General features: G+C 41.9%; 1 pseudogene; it reads right to left on the minus strand.

The window, feature by feature from the left end:
• Positions 1–15,591: 15,591 nt before the first annotated feature.
• Positions 15,592–17,418, minus strand: LOC147456904 (uncharacterized; annotated as a pseudogene).
• Between the last annotated feature and the right edge of the window lie 2,426 nt (positions 17,419–19,844).

Below are 19,844 nucleotides of genomic sequence, written 5' to 3' on the forward strand. Positions count from 1 at the left end.
GATCAAATCCGGTTGCGTTTTTCTACGAAAAAACGCAAATGGACTTGAGAAATGGTTTCTATGCCTACCGAAACCATCCGTAGTCTTAAAGCAATGTCAAGAGCGTGTATGGAAAGCCGTAGGTCAATGGATTTGAATTAACGCCAAATACACAAGCCGTAGGTCAAATCCGATTGCGTTTTTCTACTGAAAAACGCAAACGGATTTCGAAAATGACTTCTTTGCCTACTGAAACCATCCGTAGTCCATTAGGTAGTTTTAAAGCAATGACAAGAGCGTGTACGAAAATCCGTAGGTCAAACGGACAAAGAAATGCCAAATACACAAGCCGTAGGTCAGATCCGATTACGCCAAATACACAAGTCGTAGGTCAGATCCGAAAACTGATTCTACGGTTACCGAAACCATCCGTAGTCGATTAGTTAATCTTTAGGCAATATCAAGAGTGTGTATGACAAGCCGTAGGTCAAACGGACAGAAGAAACGTCAAATACACAAGCCGTAGGTCAAATCTGGTTGCGTTTTTTTATAGAAAAACGCAGACGGTCTTCGGAAATTGATTCTATGCCTATCGAAATCATCCGTAGTCCATTAGGTAGTCTTTACGGAATGCCAAGAGTGCGTATGGCAAGCTGTAGATCAAACGGATAGAAGAAACGCCAAATACACAAGCCGTAGGTCAAATCAGATTGCGTTTTTCTACGAAAAAAAGCAGACGGACTTCGAAAACTCATTCTACGCCTACCGAAACCATCCGTAGTCCATTAAATAGTCTTAAGGCAATGCCAAGACCGTGTATGGCAAGCCTTAGGTTTAACGGATAGAAGAAACATCAAATACACAAGCCATAGGTGAAATCCGGTTGCGTTTTTCTACGAAAAAACGCAAACCGACTTCGGAAATGGCTTTTATGCTTACTGAAACCATCCGTAGACGATTAGGTAGTCCTTAGGCAATGTCAAGAGCGCGTATGGAAAGCTGTAGGTCAAACGGACAGAAGAAACGCCATATACACAAGTGGTAGGTCAAATCCGATTGTGTTTTTCACCGAAAAACGCAAACGGACTTCGGAAACTAATTCTACGCCTACCAAAACCATCCGTACTCCATTAAGTAGTTTCAAGGAAATTTCAAGAGCGTATGTGGTAAGTCGTAGATCAAACGGACAGAAGAAACGCCAAATACACAAGCCGTAGGTTAAATCCGGTTGCGTTTTTTAACGATAAAACGCAAACGAACTTCTGAAATTGATTCTACGGTTATTGAAACCATCCCTAGTCGATTAGGTAGTCTTTAACCAATGTCAAGAGCGCGTATGGCAAGCCGTAGGTCAAACGGCTAGAAAAAACGCCAAATACACAAGCCATAGGTCAAATCCGATTGCGTTTTTGTACGGAAAAATGCAAACGGACTTGGGAAATGGCTTCTATGACTACCGAAACCATCCGTAGTCCACTAGGTAGTTTAAAAACAATGTCAACAGCATGTATGGAAAGCCGTAGGTCAATGGGTTTGAATGAACGCCAAATACACAAGCCGTAGGTCAAATCCGGTTGCGTTTTTCAACGGATTTCGGAAATGACTTCTATGCCTACTGAAACCATCCGTAGTCCATTAGGTAGTCTTAAAGCAATGTCAAGAGCGTGTATGGCAAGCCGTAGGTCAAATGGACAAAACGTATGTTGCACCCACAAATATAGGCTTTAATTTGTCCAATAAAGACATGATTTACCCGGTGGTCCTGATCTCCGTACACCTCTAGACCGAGGTGTGCAGAGATCCGGCATGACTAGAGAATGGGAGATAGTTTACACTTTGGAGACGAAGAAGATGGATCCTAAGATAAGACAATCCATATTGAGACCGTTTTCATGGATTGTCTGAAGAGCATGTGTGTGTGTGTGTGTACGTATGTTGCACCCACAAATATAGGCTTTAATTTGACCAATAAAAACATGATTTACCTGGTGGTCTTGATCTCCATGCACCTCTAGACCAAGGTGTGCGGAGATCGGGCATGACTAGAGAATGTGAGGTAGTTTACACTATTTATATATACAAGGTTAAAGAGAAAATGAACGACGCCATGCAAGAAAAGATCATGAAGTTCTGTATATTGAATTCAGAGCCGATGTAAAAATGGCTTAAAAGGAACAAAGAAGAGAGAGAGAGACGCAATTGTAGACATGTAGTAGTGTTAGTGTGTATACGCGCTTCACCAGGGGTACTTTTCTCCCACTGGGTTTTTCTCCCTGTACATCTGGTGTGAAAGGACACCTTATCTCTTAGGGTTTCATATAAGCTTTGTAGCTCTGAGTTTATATACACTATTATTCTAATACAAAGAGATAGACTACAGAGATCTCGTACGCAAGCTCTGTGTCTTCTCCTTCTCCATCTTCTTCCTACTCTGAGTTGCTGTCTTCCTTCTGTTTCCTGTTTCATCATCTTCAACAATTGGTATCAGAGCGAGGTGATTTCCAGAGCCTCTACTTGCGTTTTCGCGTCCGCGCGTGCAATCGCAGTTTTCAGGCAATTTTCAGAAAATTTGCTCGTGGGAGCATCCTCGACGTTCCGGGAGTATTCTGATCAAGTGACCTGCGGTTTTACCCCCCTTTCAAATCCGTTCGAGCCCTCAGAATTTTGTTCTGAGCAGCGTAGCAAAAGTTACTTTTCGGAGGCGTTTAGATCAAGAGGGTGTGCTTTTTGACAGATTTTCTTCAAGTAAACAGTTCTTTTTGGGAAGCAGCTTGTCTTAGCTTTGTGCTGAGATTTTGTGTATTGGAGAGGAGATTTGTGAATCTCTTGGAGGTTCTTTTGCTCTCTTGTGTGCATCCACAGTATGGCTCAATCTACGGAGAAAGAGATTTTTGGTACGTTTACATCTGAAGACAAATTGGATGGTACCAACTATTCTCTTTGGTCTTTTATGGCCAAAAAATGTTTTGGCTGGTAAAGGATTGTGGGATTATGTATCTGGAGATGAAGTTCGTCCAGGTAGCATTGCACCTGCCACGCCTGGTCGTGGTGTAGGACCCTCACAAGTCACTCCAGAGCAAAAGAGATGGGATACTAAAGATGCACACGCTATGGCTGTGATTGCCTTAACCATAAAGAGGAAAATCACACCACATATTAGATCTTGCAGAACTTCTGAGGATGCTTGGAACACTCTGCAAGCTATGTTTGGAGGAAGAAACGCTGCCAGAATAGAGTTTTTGAAGAAACAACTTGACAAAATACAGATGGACGAAGGTGACGATATTGTCGAGCATCTTACAAAAATCAGGGATCTTAAAGAGCAATTTCTTAGCATTGATGAAGTGATTCCAGAGAAGGACTTGGTTTCCAAAACACTCAATTCACTACCACCATCTTATTTGACTTTTCAGAATTCTTTGACTCTGTCTTTGCGAGCTAATCCCGAGCCTCTTCATTTTGAAGAGTTAGTGGCTTTGCTATTGCAGGAGGATCAATCACATAAGAACAAGTCTTTACAGGTGGATGGTATGGATCATGCTCTTGTTATACATAACAAAAACAAGGATAAAGAGAGTGCTCATTACTCCAAGTCTAGTGCAGGACAATCTTCAGAGAAGTCTAAAGGTGATTCCGACAAGTCCAAGAAGAAAGGTAAATGTCACTACTACAAGAAACCTGGTCACTACATTAGTGAGTGTAAAAAGTGAATTGCTAAAGAAAAGAAGAAAGAGTCAAGTTTGGTTGTTTCAGCTTCTGGTGATTCTTCTACAACTAAAGAAGAGTCTGCAAAATTTGTGCAGGATTCTTATGCTTTCGTAGTATGTTCAGATTTTTCTTCTTACAGTGTTGACAAGACACAAATGATTTGGTACTTTGATAGTGGTGCATCCAGGCATATTACTTCAAGGAAGGATTTGTTTTGTTCATTGGATGCAGCTCCAGCAGGAAAGAAGGTGACATGTGCAAATAATGCTTCTTATCTAATCAAAGGCGTTGGTAAGATTTTGATTGCCATTTCAGATGGTTCAGATTTATGCTTGCCAGATGTCTTATATGTTCTACGGATCAAGAAGAATTTGTTGTCTGTATCCTCTCTTGCAAAAAATGGTCTTCGGGTCATTTTGAGGATGACATATGTGTTGTACAAGATCGAGAGAATGGTTATTCTCTTATCACTACAGGTACGCTGGAAAATGGACTATTTTTGCTAGATCGTTATGAAAAGCAGATTCAGGTATGTATTGCAGAAACAAAGACTCAGGCCATGCAGGATGCTGAGTTGTGGCATGCTAGATTTGGGCATGTTAGTTATGGCAGTTTGATGACTTTACAATGTCATAATATGGTGCATGATTTGTCTTTATTGGAGATGCCACCAAGACATGTATGTGAAGGTTGCGTTCTTGGAAAGATGCACAGATTTGCATTTTCGCAGGATGGTTCAGTTAGAGTGACACGAAAGTTGCAGCTTGTACACAGTGATGTATGTGGTCCTATGAGGATGCCATCTATAGGAAACAGCCTTTATTTTGTGACCTTCATTGATGACTTTTCCAGGTTTTGTTGGGTGTATCCACTCAAAGCAAAGTCAGATGTGTTTGCAGTTTTTCAACATTATGTTGCCATGGTTGAAAATAAAACAGGTTGCAAAGTAAAGACTCTTCGTACTGATCGAGGAGGTGAATACATGTCAGGTGCATTTAAGGATTTTTTGGGAAAGAAAAGAATTAAACACCAATGCACTATGCCATACACACCACAACAAAATGGTGTTGCAGAAAGGAAGAACAGGTCTTTAATGGAGACGGCTAGATGTATGCTCAAGGCTAAGAGTTTGCCTCATAAGCTATGGATGGAGGCAGTTGCTTGTGCAACACATGTTTTGAACAGGTGTCCTACTCGTGCCTTGAAGACCATTACTCCATATGAAGCTTGGTATGACAGAAAACCTTCAGTCAATTATCTTCGTGTTTTTGGTTGTCTTGCTTATGCTCACATCCCTCAGCAGTTACGTGGGAAGCTTGATGATAAGGCAATCAAATGTATATTTGTGGGGTACAATAGTGGAAGTAAAGGTTATAGACTTTACAATCCTGCTACAAACAAGATTTTTGAAAGTCGTGATGTAATTTTTGCAGAAACTACTGCTCAACCTATGGTTGATTTTGATGTACCTCATATGCAGACACATGATGTATTTGAAGGTTTGCTTCCTTCTTTTGTAGAGAATCAAGAATCACAACAGATTGATAATCTTGATCAATCTTTTGATCAGCATGTGACACCTCATGATGCAGAGGAAATTGTGCATGAAGAGCAAGAAGTTCTCAGGGAAGAAAGAACCTTGCCTAAATGGTTCAAAAAACTTTGCAGGATAGCAAGTTGGATGCACCGTTGCCACGAAAAACAAATGCTGGTACTACTTTTGGCAGAGAGCAAGTAGATTTGGCTTTCTTTAGCAGTCTTTGTGATGTAGATGAGCCTGATTCATTTGAACAAGCTTTAGAGTGTGTTCAGTGGAAAGATGCTATGCAGCAAGAAATTGATTCTATTCATAAGAATCATACATGGGACCTAGTGGACTTGCCTACAGGTAAAAAGCCTATAGGTACAAAGTGGGTTTTTAAGGTAAAAAGGAAACAAGATGGTACTGTTGACAGGTACAAAGCAAGGCTTGTGGCAAAAGGCTATGTGCAACAGAAAGGCATAGATTATGATGAAACCTTTGCTCCTACTTCTCGTGTGTCCACAGTTAGATCACTAGTTGCAATTGCTGCTCATCATGGTTGGAAAGTGCATCAGTTGGATATCAAAACTGCTTTTTTGAATGGTGATTTACAGGAAGAAGTTTATATAAGTCAACCAAGTGGTTTTGTTGTAAAAGGTCAAGAGCAAAAGGTATGTAGATTGCATAAAGCTTTGTATGGTCTCAAACAGGCTCCAAGAGCATGGTATGAGAAGATACATACTTATTTGATTGGCCAGGGATTTCAGAATAGTCCAACAGAAAGTACTTTGTATGTCAAAAAGAGAGATGGAGTTCTCATTATGCTAACACTTTATGTGGATGATATGCTTCCTACAGGCAATACTGCGGATGAAATTGAAGCATTTAAAGATGCTTTGAGAAAAACCTTTGAGATGTCTGATCTTGGTTTGCTACATTATTACTTGGGTATTCAGTTTGTGTAATCAGAGGATGGCATATACATGTTGCAGGCAAAATATTTGCATAAAAATTTGGACAAGTTTGGTATGCAAAATTGTAAACCAATCTCTACACCTGTAGAAACTGGATCAAAGTTGAGCATGCACGATGCTGGAGAACCTTTTGATGTACATACTTATGCAGCAGCGGTTGGTTGCTTGATATATTTGGCAGACAACACTCGTCCAGACATTGAATTTGGGGTTTCACAAGCAAGCAGATTTCTGCACAGCCGAGGTATGCATCATTGGCAGGCTGTGACGCGCATACTTCGTTACCTTTCAGGTACCCCTAATCTTGCCATGTTCTATCCAAGGGGGGATATGTATGGAAAGCACAGTTCTATGCAGCTTCTTGGTTACAGCGATTCAGATTGGGCTGGTGATTTTGACACACAACATTCCACAAGTGGCAATTGTTTTTTCTTGGGAAATGCATGTATATCTTGGCTAAGCAAGAAGCAACCCAGAGTGGCTACATCAACTTGTGAAGCTGAGTACAGGGCAGCTTTCACGGCAACAGTTGATTGTGTATGGATACGCAGGTTATTGGCAAATCTTTGTGAGTGTCAACAGGCACCCACTACCATTTTCACTGACAGTCAGAGTGCTATGGTAGTTGCAAGGAATCCAGTATTTCATGCAAGAACAAAGCACATAGAGGTTCACTACCACTATGTCAGGGAAAGGCTACATGCAGGGGAGATCACACTAACTTACTGTCCTACACAGGATAACATTGCAGATCTATTTATGAAGGCATTATCACGAGAAAAGTTTGAAGCTTTCCGAAAAGCTTTGGGCTTACTCTCATAGACATGATGATCTGCTACCCTGTATGGATTCACACTATCACTACAAGGGGGATTTGTAGACATGTAGTAGTGTTAGTGTGTATACGCGCTTCACTAGGGGCACTTTTCTCCCACTGGGTTTTTCCCCCTGGACATCTGGTGTGAAAGGACACCTTATCTCTTAGGGTTTCATATAAGCTTTGTAGCTCTAAGTTTATATACACTATTATTCTACTACAGAGATCTCGTACGCAAGCTCTGTGTCTTCTCCTTCTCCATCTTCTTCCTACTCTGAGTTGCTGTCTTCCTTCTGTTTCCTGTTTCATCATCTTCAACAGCAATAGTCAGCGACACGATTTCAGGCGAAGCCGAACGACTAGAGCCTTACCCTTGCCAGCAGACTACCTCGCTCCTCTACCTGAATTCCCTACAATGGCATGGTTGGACAAGACAATGAGAGCTGCTCGACAGTTTATGGTTATGGTTATCTGCATTATGGTTTTGATCAATATGGTTATGGCCGGTTATGGTTTTAATTTGGTTATGGTTTGGCACAAATTAAGTTCGTTATGGTTATGGTTTTAAGTTGGTACGGTGATGGTTTTGCACAAAGTTCATTTCATTTCTTTCATTGGCCTTAAATCTCATGTGAGATCCTACATGGATAGCATGTAGGAGGCGTATACATGCTATGGTTTTTTTTGAAAAGTTTATGTAAAACCGAAGGGAACTCTATCGAAATTTTTACGGGAGCACGGTTGATTTTGGTGCTGCTCGCTTTCTTGGGCAGAGGGCAAGAAGTCTGGCTGTGGTGGTTGTGTCCATCTTTTCACTAGGCACAGGCTAGGCTACCTGTCCTCTGCCCAAGAAATTTTTTTTCCATTATGGTCATCGATATATGCGTCTATATACGCGTCTATATTCCCGTCGAAATCTGCGTCGCTATCTGCGTCTATAAATGCGTCTATATCTGCGTCACAAATAAAGCCTTTCCATGTATATTTCGACGCAGATTCTGATAGTTTTACAGGGACGCAAATAGCGACGTTAAGCATCGATATATACATCGATGACACCTTTTTTTGTTGTAGTGATGCTTGAGCGGCCTATCCCCTTGTTGACGATAGACACTATCGTAGCCATTTGGCTTAGTTCCCATTTCGTTCCATGTCAGACAGGGCTTTGGGGAAATAGGGAAGAGTCAAAACGATTGTGCACATTATGCTCACTACAATTTTGAGAGTCTCAGTACCACACACTACTAGAGTTCTCAGCTTTTGGTCACATCCGAACTTGCTTCTTCACATTTTCAGCCATAACTTAGACCTACACACTTTCCTCTCCCAACCACAATGTGGGCTCTCCATTCCGACTCTCATCACCACAATTTTGGAGCATAGAGAGTCACTCATCAGCCATACACATACTACATCACATGTAACTTTGGTCCCATAGGTCATATTTGACCTCCGCGGACGATAATAAAATCTCTCTCTCTCTCTCTCTCTCTCTCTCTCTCTCTCTCTCTCTCTCTCTCTCTCTCTCTCTCTCTCTCTCTCTCTCTCTCTCTCTCTCCTTCCTTCCTTGAGAGGGACTTGATCTCCTACTCTCAAGGACAATGTCCCTCTCCTTCTCTCTACTCTCTCTCTCTCTCTCTCTCTCTCTCTCTCCCTCTCCCCATAGGTCATATCTGACCTCCGTGGACGATAATTCAATCTCTCTGTCTCTGCTATCCTACCCTCAAAGACACTTTCTCTCTCCTTCTCTCTACTCTCCCTCTCTCTCTCTATCTCTCTCTCTCTCCACCCCCCTTTGAGAGGGCTCCCTCTCTAAGCCCTCTCTCTGCTCTCTCTCCTTGAGGGACTCCCTCTCTCTCTCTCTCTCTCTCTCTCTCTCTCTCTCTCTCTCTCTCTCTCTCTCTCTCTCTCTCTCTCTCTCTCTCTCTCTCTCCACTCACACCACGTGACATGTTCATTTGGTCCCATAAGTCATATTTGACCTTTGAGGATGATAATAGAACTCTCTCTCTCTCTCTCTCTCTCTCTCTCTCTCTCTCTCTCTCTCTCTCTCTCTCTCTCTCTCTCTCTCTCTCTCTCTCTCTCTCTCTCTCTCTCTCTACTGCCTCATCTGAACTTGCGTCTCTCACATTTTCAGCCATAACTTAGAGCTACACACTTTTCTCTCCCAGCCACAGTATGAGCTCTCAATTGCGACTCCCATCACCACAATTTTGGAGCATCCAGAGTGACTCATTAGCCATACACATGCTACATCACATGTAACTTTGGTCCCATAGGTCATATTTGACTTTCGAGTACGATAATAAAATCTCTCTCTCTCTCTCTCTATATATATATATTCATATATATATATATATATATATATATATGAATATATATATATATATATATGAATATATATATATATTCATATATATATATATATATATATATGAATATATATATATATATATATATATGAATATATATATATGTATATATATATATCCCCCTTCCCCGGCTCTCTCTTTAACGGATTTCCCCATTAGCGATGTCACTAGTGGGAAAGTGGTAGATACACATACACACACACACACACACACACACACTTAGTCACTTCATCTAGCAATAATTGTTGCATCCAATTACACACACACATACCTTTTGGCAATGCACTTTACCATGGCTCCCTTAAAAAACTCTTGGTTTGGCACTGCATCGGCAGGCTGTAGTTGATCTAGCACCTCATCTTGGGGGGGTTTGACTATACTCTGAATCACTGTATCTAGCTAGGACAATGACATCCAACTAGGAATCACTACTTTCTTGATAAGTTTGGTTGAGTATGAACCACTAAAAGGCTTGGCTCAGTGGGAGCAGTCCCTTGAGGATTTAACTCATTGAAATTAAGTGATGGGCATAGATTGGTGCGTGAGTATGGCACTTAATAGGCCCCAATCGATGACACAGATCCTTTTCCCCTATTTCACTCAAGGGGTTTCATGACGAGAACCTCCCTTGCTGGTAACGAGGGCTGATGATTGGGCGGCCCGACGCGGAAGGTAGCGTATCACTTTCATGATAGAATCCTCTTGCCGTGATGAACATACTAGGTTTGGCCTTACCTATCATGTTTCAGTACAAACACAGTAGCTAGCATGCCTTGTGCTGCTCCTTAACAATCGACTACTCATATATAAATGTGAGGGGTTCCTCTTCCCTCACTTAGACTTGGGTTCTTTCTGTCCTTTGCTTTTTTGCAAAACAGAGAAGGTAATTCTGATCTAGTTAGTGAGGATTGGTTTTGTTGTGATATCCTTTGCTTGGCTATGAAACTCTCTGGGTACTATGGAGGGTATTTCTGAATTCTTTTGCTCCACATGTTCTAAAACTTCACTCTAACTTTAGCTTCTAAAAATGTTCTAGTGTTGTGACACTGTGGTTTAATAAGGCTTTTTGAAGGACGCTGATCTTGATTGGATGACGGCTTTAAAAGTTGCAAATGGTAAATCTGCAATTGCTACTCTGGTTATGATACATACATTTCATAGATAATGACATGATTATATATTGTTATCTAGCTTAATCTTTCTACTGAGGTAGGTGAAATACTGGACACTGGTTTGTATTCTGGAGGGTTATGGGTGGTTCATATGCCTTTGGAGAGCTACATGGGGATTTTTTTGAGAAATGATTTCGCCTTACAAGTTTTGATTTACAAAACCATAGCATTGATTTGTTGCTGAAATCCGAGTTTGGAAGATTGCAGGTGCTAATCTGGTTATGATACATACATTTTGTAGATAATACTATGATTATCTATTGTTATTTGGCTTAATCTCTCTACTGAGGTGGGGGTGCTTGTCTGCATTAATTTACCTACAGGCTGTTTACTGATTAGTGGTTGGCTTTTTGGGTCTTGTATTTCTGGCTTAGTCCTGATCTTTTTTCGACTATAGCTAGCTCCTGGGGTTGTTGGAGCTATATAGAGATTCCACACTTATGCTATATATAACAAGGAGCTCCCACTATATATGTGTACTCAGTGTATACTGTACATACACTTTGGGGTTTGCAAGTATGGAGTTCTCTCTCCCTCTCCTCTTCTCTCGTCTCGGTCTTCCTCCCTCGTCAACATGGTATCAGAGCAGGCCGATAAATTTATTTATTTTTTTGACAAAAGCTAAGTATCGATCCTCTTTTGATTTGATTTATTATACGCTTTATAATTGTATTGATTATAATATCTATGACTGGCTTTCTGTCTCACTCTACGCAAGCTTTTTACAGTCTACAGCTTGATGTGAGAAGAAGAACATGATTGATATTTACATTAACGGGCTGTGTCCACTTGATATGTGTAAATGTTATACAAGCGCTATATAGTGCTTTGGGGAGTTTTCAGTAGCAAGCATAATAAACAGGACTTTGTAGAAGCAGCTAGTAGAACCAGGCCGTGATGACCATAAACACTAAAGCAGATAACAAAGAAGTAGTGCTATTTTGTTTTCCTTTGAAACATTTCCTGTAATAAACTTGAAGAGTCGAGATGCTGAGAGCAGGCAGCAGCGAGAAATGCTAGGTGGCGACATATTTGAGAAGATATCGCATGAAAGCTGTCGTACGTATTCCTGAGGCCGGAGTATGCAGCTTTTAAATATGTTTTCTTATCTTTAACTCGGTTTGTTTGGTCTACCTGAGGGAGGCAAAAAAGCTCTACGAGCTTGGAATTCAGAGCAAGCCTTGATTGGTAATCCCTCATGCGTGTTCGTGCAGAGAAAAGCCAGCCGGATCTGCAGGTAGATCTCGTGCGAGATTGGTTTTCCCTAAGATCAGGGTCAGCAGAGGCTATAAGGCCTTGATTGGTAAGACAGCCTCCTGGTGTTGTCTGATTTTGTCCACGCGCTCTAGTGAATGATTCAACATCTCGTCATTTTGAGTAATGCCGGCCAGTGATAAAAATAACCAATGCTGCTTTTTGGATGTATCGACTGCCGAAGCTAGCGCGTCACCTATCTTTGTGTCGAGCCTCTAGCGCGTCACCTATAATAAAAGCATTGCATACAGATACGGTAGATAGAAACGACTTGAGTTGCATGCCTACTGACATAAAAGGCTTTTCTTGCGTCTATATAGCTGTAAATTGTGCAAAGAATCTTCCTTAGCTATCGATGTTGTGGCAGGGTTTAATTAAGAGCACGGAAGCATGTCGCTTCTGTGAGCGAGTCTCCAACCATAATTTTTCCTTCCTCGTCACTAGGGACTGCCTTGTAGCCACCTCGACCTTGCCATATTGAGATTGTATGTTTGGACATCAAAACATGTAATTTGTTGCTATAAAACTTGTTGCAATTTGTCATAAATATTTCACGTAATTTTATGATTGTCTTATGGGATCGTATACTAACGTTGTCGAGAAATTTGCTATCTTGCCAGTAAAGCACCGGGCTTATGGCTGTGAGAGTTTGTGAGAGAACTCAACAAAAACTATATGAAGGAGTTAAACCATAGATGCCATGAAGACTAGGGTTTGGAAAGAAGAGCAATCAAAGAAGACTCACTCTTTCTCTCTTGCACTCACACACACAAAGAAAGAACGCAAAAGAGAATGTCAAAACAATACGAAGATGAAACATCAAGGCTATGGTCATATCGTATCATGGGTAATATGAAAGGGTTAATGGATGAGTTAATGGCATTCAATCTTGGCTGACCAAATAGGCTACGAATTGTTCTTTGGAATTGTAGTTTTGTGCTTACCATAATATATATATTTTGTCTAGTGATTGGGATTAATTGTGTGTACAAATCCTCTTGGTTCATAGCAAGATAACTACGCTTACATCAAAAGAAAAATTATAGTCTATGAGAGGTAGTATGATGGGATCCGGTGATAGAAGTATTTCATTGAGCCTTTCAGGGCCGAACAGAAACACTATACGTTGTTGAAAGTGTATTTTACGGCTAATCTATACGTTAATTCTAATAGATCGTACAGAGTGAAAGCGATAGAAATGATCATCATGTGGGTTATTCATCTAGGATAGTATGTGAGAAATGTAGATATGAGAGAAGTGAAGAGATGAGAAGTTTCCCTCCCAAGCCCTATTCTTGCCCGTAGGCAATAAGGATACTGCGGGGAGAGATGTACCTGTAGCAAAGAGAACCTAGAGAGGATGAATTACTAAGAATGAGAGAGATAGGTTTGGTTAAGGAGATGAGATTCGATACATATATATATATATGTTGGATTAGAGATGAAAATGAAAACAACAAGAAATCAAGAAAACATCAATGTAGAACACATCTTACTTGAAACCCTTCGGCACCATTATTGATGGGAGAGAGAAGAAGAGTGGATAATTCCACTTTGATTGATACACCAAGTGAAAGACCTTCTTTGATTAGAGTTGATCTTCCAAGTTTAGCTTGTTGCAAGAATGGCTAGTCCCCTCTAGGAGAAAGTGTAGGCTTGGGCTTATGTTAATGGCTAAGTACAATTAGGCATTACTACTCACTCCCTCGAGAATTCCTCTCATCAATGGCTTGAATGCTTGAGTTTCTTCCAAGGAAGAAGAGGTCCCCTTTTATAGGTGAAGGGAACCCCCAAGGGTTTACACAAGAAGAGAGGAGCCAGTGTGAACATGAATTGGAAAAGTTGGAAATGAGCTGTCCTTGCATGATGTGGGCAGACTGGGGTCCAGTATTTTGATCATATCTCCTCAACCGTGGCTCCAAATAAAAAAGTAAAAATATGGGCAAACACTTCAGCTCATTAGCTACGATTTTCATTTTAAAATCGTTTTCCAATTCAGATTGGAACCTTGTGTGAAAAATTCATCAAAATAGGGTCCATTTATGGCAGCAAAAGTCTTCATGTGGTCTCCTTAGCCTAGACTTTCATTTAATTCACAAGGACACCTCATGCCATATGAAAGCATGACATTTCTCCTTGACAAAGTTTTGTAATCATGCTTGCAATAATGCATTAAAATAAGTGTATCTTTGAAATCATGCCACCTAGTGTGCCACTAGGTTTTGATTCTCTCCTAGTAGCTATTTAAAAAGAAATATAAGAAAAGTATAAAAAATACGTAGAATATATATATATTGGAGTTTACCCTAGATATAGGATCTAGCTAGGGTGTGAGATGATAATGAAATAGTAGAAATAAAGAATCAATGCTTTTTGCCCCAAGCTAAAGAGGCGGAGCTATTGATGCTTTTCCCATAGTATTTTCTGATGGTAAAGTAAGGATAGGTTACCCTTGAGAAAAATAATAGGATGAGATAGAAGGCTTATTGTTATACTTAAATATGCATATGTACACTATAGGAAATATAATTATGTATCTAAAAAAATACAAGATAGATCTTGTAGCATGCGTTCCCACTATATACGTGTCAGAGAACGACATCCACCCCCTCTAAACCTGCACATCCTCCGGTATGTGCCACATTGTCTCTTTGTAAGATTAGACCTCTTGTACATCTTCCTTGTCTTCTTCTTCACTGAATGATTCCAGAGCTTCATGTTCACTTTGATCTTCACCTGTGTTTTTCTCTTCTTCCTCATCCATATCTTCTAGATCATTGTCTCCTCTTCTCTTAAACATTTTAATCCTTTTTCCTACAATGGGAATCTTTACTTCTGTACCATCTAGTTCAGACAAGCTCTAAGTAGCATTTTCATGCACATGCTTTAGAACATACGGTCCAAACCATCTTTTTGAGAACTTACGCATGACTGTGTGTTGGTTATCAAAGCTACTATCATACACTAAAACCCACTTACCTTTGTCAATTGCTTTGCTCCTGAGTCGATGTCGCTTATCAAAATAGTCCTTGTTTTTGAACCTTGCATTTTTGAGTCGTTCTTTTGCAGCTTCAATGTCTCCAGGTCTTCTCTCTAGCTGCCTTATACGCAGTGCAAGGAGATATTCCCTACTAAGCCCATCTTTTCCCTTGTCAGCTCTGGCAGACCACGGCCCTCTCTGGCCCACCATGCTTATCCTAGCTGCTGGCGACTTTTCCCTCTGGCTACAGCTCACCCTTCTCACCATGGCCTTGTTCTCCAACTACTGGTCCTTTTGTAACCGGTGGCCTTCATTACCATCAACCTACCTTTCCCTTCCATCGGCCTCCTCAGATGGCGCTGCTCTCCTGCTCTCCAATATGGTAGCTTCCTTCATGGCCAAGCCCCTTGGCGGCCTTCCTCTTGCCCCCGGCTCCCTATTGGCCCTCCCTCTCTGCCTGCTCACCCTTTCGCTGTCCTTGGCCCTGGCATGGTCTACAGCCCCCGCCACCTCTTCTTCCCTTCTTCCTTCAACTGTGTTTTCTTTTTTGAAGCTCTCCTGGCTTCACACTATGCTTGTCCAGGCCTTGGTGGCCCCTCATGACAACTCCCCGGCCTCCCTCCAATGCCTAGTGCTTTTTCTTTTGCCAACTTGCACCTGCTCACGGCCCATTTGGCCTCTCCTCCTCCACGTAATTGGCGGCCGCCTTCAACTTGAGGCCTTTCCTACTCCTCTGTACAACCCCCCCTTTGGCGGCGCATTCTCTGCATGGCCCTTCACAAACACAGCATCCTCTCCCTGCAACCAGCAACCTCACCCTCTCTGCAGCTCCCTCTGTAGTGTCGCCCTCTTTCTTTTGCTATTGCATATAGCACCCCACCATGTGCTATCCAGCTCCACTGCATACTGTGTTCCACTTGGCCGACCTAACCCTTCAAGCAGCTCCCCGCACGCCGCATGTCTCCACGCGCTTCCGAACCCCTCACCTTCTATTTGAAGCGCCGCCAACCTGCATGCAACACTGTTGGTTTTTTACAAATTAAGCTTTTACACTCCATTACTCGCTTGCTGACACTATTCACTATGGTGAAGAAAACTTATCCTCCTACCCGAGTCGATCTCACATCACATGATGCCCATAAAAAAAATATCCTCTTGTACTGTCCATGGTTGTTGGCCAACAATCGGATATAGCTCTTTGCACAATAGATCTCTGACCAAAAGCACCACCGAGAGTGATATGACTGCCATGTCACCCACTTTGAGAGTTGTCAAATAACAACCTTCAAGCTCACAAAAAAATTGAACTCGCCCAGCTTTAGCACCCGTTCTGCATACACCATGGCACCACCACTTCAGGCTTCAATATACTAAACCCCTCCCAATGTAGACCTTTGACCTGTTATGTGTCACATCTGACAGACATATTATCTTAGCACCAGGAATGACCTGTACAATGCCGCATTTGGAATACACATCTCGGCAATAGAGTGTCTTGCATGTCCTGCAACATCTTGATCAAAATACCATATCACAAACTTCATAGCACATGTATCCAGCACCCCTTGTCCCATTCCCACCCTTGTGATATCAACTTTGATCCTGTCATCGGTGATAGCAAAAAACACTTGTAACTTCCCCTAGCGAGTGCTCCATCCCTGTGCACCTGTCGCTTAGCTGCATCAAACTCCTGCTCAAGGTCCCTATCATTTTCCTGCATCATGCCTGGGCTTCTTGCACGTCCATAGGCCAACCATCTTCAACTGTACCATCATTGACCAATCCCTCGTTGAGGATTCATGCTCAACCGTAGCATTATTTAGATAATAAAACTTCATAATAAGAAGCTTATAGATAGAAGTTACAGAAGCAGTAAATAGATAGAGCGAGATCCAACGGTTGTAGAATCCACCCGGGTCAAATGGAAAGCCGTAGGCTCTCCCAAGCATAGTATAAACTCTACCTAGATAAGAAATATGGAATTGATCATAACCATCTGTCTGTAAAACGGATACAAACCACCCCAGCGTTGCACTTGTAAACCTGTAAGCTATACGTGTATGTAGCTCTTGGCAGCATAACCCTTCAAAAAACTGTACACATGAACCTTCTTCACACATAAAACAAGCGTGCTTGCCAACCTTTTACATCATCTGTTTCCCAGCCATCAGCTAGAGAGCTCGCCATAGCATGATTGTCTTCAAACAAGATAACCTGTAGCAATCGGCATAGAGGCGCTTGCATAGAAGCCTTCAACAACATATCCGTCAACAACATGGCATCCACCTGCAGTAAATGATCCTCCAAAGCAAACACCGGCATACCTTCACTTAGAGTCCCTTCAAACAGCATTGGAAAAGGCGGAAAGCCTTGCATATCTTTTATTCTCACCATAGCTTTAGCAACCAAAACCTGCGACTCGTCATCTACATCGACCAATGGATCATCGAACCCCTAGTCTGCTTCATCGAAGCACTCTTCTTCAGTCAACATGGACTTACCATCACAAGGCAAGAGAGAGGGTTTCCAAACCCCCTGGTCCGCACAAAATGTCTCTTCACCTGCAATCTGTTGCTCTTTGACCACCTTATCGACATGCATAACATCATATGTCTCATACCTTGAGAAAGAAGACTCCATTTCCGATGTGCTGTCTCTATCCAAGTGTGAGGTCTCCACCCCGCCGTTTCTAATGGCGGATCTGATGGTGAACCCGGTGGCCACTAGATCTATTGCGGAAGCAAACAAAATGGTTCAAGATTCGACTAGCGGACGATCTCTCATCACAAAGTGAGTCGAGTTCGAGCCTACTAGCAGGGAGATCTAGCTCCACCTCGCAGGGGAAGCGTACTCGAACTATCTAGCGATCCTAAGACCCACCTTCCAAGAGGAGAGAAACCCCCAGCGCCTTTTTCTCCATGTGTTAGAGGCACGTACACTCGAGATTTCACCGCTCTAGGGACAGAGAGTTCCCGACCAATCGGAACCACCCATCTCGTAGGCATTGGCAACCTGAGCCAAGCCCCCACTTTTCACCCCCACACTCACACTTCCTTGTGTGACCTAATTACTACCACAAAGGTTGTTCAACATAAAGATTCCTTGTTTAATTCCGAATCACATTGTTCATTAATACAGCCCTTCAACCAGTATTGCAAACAACACCAAGACAGAATTCTAGTAAAAATTCTACTCAAACTTATTCATAAAAATTCCAATGTTCTGGAGGTACAACATCCCCCCTCCATCGAGAGTTTACTCCTCCCGTTGTCGCCTAGCTGCCCATACAACTAGGTATGTCCACCGCATAGAAAGCACGACATGGACATTCGCACCGCTTAACCAGCAGACGTGGGTTCCCACCGCTTAACCAGCAGTCATGGGTATCCACCGCTTAACCAGCAGTCGTGGATTCAAGAGCCCTTAACCAGGAACTCTGCCCCTGTGATCAGGAGGGGGTTCATGACTAATTCAACATTGGAAATAGAATCACTACAAGAGGCTCTTCATATTAATGACGCTCACACAGCGACGCTCAAAAAAAAAAATCTCGGCGTCGCTATGAGCGTCGCAAATTTCTTTGTAAATTTGCGACACTCATAGCGACGCTTATAGCGACGCTCATAGCGACGCCGGCTGGGGTAAAAAAATAACCGAGCGCGCCCAAAAACTCAGATCTCAGATCTGAGTTTTTCGGCGCCATCAAGCAAGGAGCAGGTAACGCTCTCCCTCACTCTCTCTCTCTCTCTCTCTCTCTCTCTCTCTTTTTCTTCTCCACACACACACACACACACACACGAGGAGAGGAAGGAGAGCCAGGTATGCTCCTTTCCTCTCCTCATTCTCATGTTCCCTTCCCCTCTTTCTCTCTCCCTCTCTCTCTCTCTCACACACACATACACACACACACACATAGTGTTTTTGAGAGAGAGAGAGTACAAACAAAAACAAAAACAAAAACGCACACACACATACATAAACAAAGAATGCACACACACATTGAGAGAGAAAAAGAGAGAGAGAGCATGCATAAACAAAAAACGCACGCATTGAGAGAGGAAAAGAGAGAGAGAACATGCATAAACAAAAAACGCACACATTGAGAGAGGAAAAGAGAGAGAAAACATGCATACGATCCAAAAAAACGCACACACATTGAGAGAGAAAGAGAGAGAAACTAATTTAACGTCGTAGGAAACTAATTAAAATTAAAAGACCTAAAGATCTAGCCGACGAGGAGTTGAACTCAAGACCTATTATTCAAGAGGGAAATGGCATAATCAATCTATCATACTTGGCATGGGTGATAGAAAGGTTATACCATTTATCTCTTTTTATTGGCACACACATCCACACACGCGCACACACACAAGAAGAAGAGAGTTATAACGTCGTAGGAAACTATCTTAAAAGACGTTAAAGATTAGGTTATATGTAGACTTACATTAAATTAGATTTAGGTTTATTTTTAACTAGATTTATGTTTATTTAAGCTAGATTTAGATTTACATTATATTAGATTAGATTTAGGTCTCCATAGACTGCGATGCCTGCATGAAGCGGGTGAAGAAAGCCCTCAATGGAATATAGGGTATTGCTGCCATTACTCATGGTGGGCTCCGTCGATCCAAAAGTACTGGTGAAATGTCTTCAGAAGATAGGGAAGAAGGTGGATCTTCAGGGCGGCAAGAGTCACTACATCCCCGACACAATGACCATCTAGACAACCTCTAGTCATTAGACCTACGTTAAATTAGATTTAGCTTTATTTTTAGTTAGATTTACGTTTATTTAGATTTACGCTTATTTACGTTAGATCGAGTCCACGCAAGAATTACTTACGGTTTAGGGTTTAGAGTTAGACGAACAGTGAAAAGATCTACTGTGAAAAGATGTTAAGATGAAGTGAAGTGCTACAGCTAGAGAAGAGGCAAAGGGGTTTTGTCCACTACATGCAGTATCATGTAGACGTGGGTGTGTAGATTTCTTGAACCCACAAATATAGGTATTGACCAATAAAGACGAGATTATAACTCGGTGGTTCTGATCTCCGTGCACCTCTAGAC

The sequence above is a fragment of the Adiantum capillus-veneris genome, chromosome 5 (genome assembly GCF_014529385.1).
Source record: "Adiantum capillus-veneris isolate H3 chromosome 5, ASM1452938v2, whole genome shotgun sequence".
NCBI lineage: Eukaryota > Viridiplantae > Streptophyta > Polypodiopsida > Polypodiales > Pteridaceae > Adiantum > Adiantum capillus-veneris.